Here is a 1,280-nt window from a genome sequence, read left to right on the forward strand (position 1 = left end):
CTTTATGATGGTTCCTCCTAAACCCTAAACCCTAAACCCTTTTTGGGTTCTCTTTATTTGTTCTTGGTTTATTTATTTATTTATTTATTATTTATTTATTTATTTGATTTTTTTTTAGTGAGAGGAGCGGCACGAAGGATACAGGACATGAAGGCGATTCGGTTAGCTGAACCTGTTTTAGGGTTTAGGGTTTAGTGTTTAGGGTTTAGGGTTTAGAGTCTATTGTTGGGGGTTTAGTGTTCAGGGTCTAGGGTTTAGGGTTTAGAGACTATCTTTCTGAGGTTTTTGTTGCGCGTTATATTTATAATGCTGTTATTTATTTATTTATTTATTTATTTATTTATTTATCTGATCTGCTGTTGTTTATTATATTTTATTATATTTTATTATATTTTATTTTAATTTTTACGTTGGCTGCATCTTCCCAACACCAAACCAAAAAATATATTTTAATGTTTAAATTGTTTGTATTTCTTGATTTGTTTTTTAGTCTGTCTATAGATTACATATTATATTAGTTAGAATTATATATGTATATATATATGTATATATATTTATATATATTTATATATGTATATATATATATATATATTATTAATTATTTGTTTTTATTATTTTGTTTGTATTTCTTGATTTGTTTTTTAGTCTGTCTATATATTACAAATGCTATTAGTTTGAATAATATAAACATATACATATATACACATATACATATATACATATATACTAATATATATATATATATATATATATATATTTTAATATATTAATATATTGTGACTAATATGTTTGTATGCTTCTTTTTTCTAGCAGGTTATATCTTCTTTTAGTTCTCTGGATAGCAGCTTTTCAAGCAACAAATATAAAAATATATCTGTGCCTCTTGAAATGTTCGCCGACCCGGTTGCAGCATTTGTCTTTAATAAAAAAATATATTTACCGGACTTTGCTCGAAGATATTCAAATTTTATTATTCGCTGCTTTAATGAATTTGGATTTGCTACAGACTGTACGTACACCCCAAATCATCTTCATTTTATAATGTTCTTGTTAATCTTAATGTTATTTAAATATTTATTTTTATATAATAATATATTCATGCTAATTCTAATGTATTTATATTCATATTAATTCAATTTACTTTTTCGTTCTTTTGTTTGTTTTGTTTGTTTTTTTGTTTGTTTTGTTTGTTTTGTTTGTTTTGTTTGTTTGTTTGTTTGTTTGTTTGTTTGTTTTGTTTGTTTGTTTGTTTTGTTTGTTTGTTTGTTTTGTTTGTTTGT

Source organism: Eimeria acervulina, genomic scaffold (assembly GCF_000499425.1).
Source record: "Eimeria acervulina Houghton genomic scaffold, Eah_scaff1510, whole genome shotgun sequence".
NCBI classification, from domain to species: domain Eukaryota; phylum Apicomplexa; class Conoidasida; order Eucoccidiorida; family Eimeriidae; genus Eimeria; species Eimeria acervulina.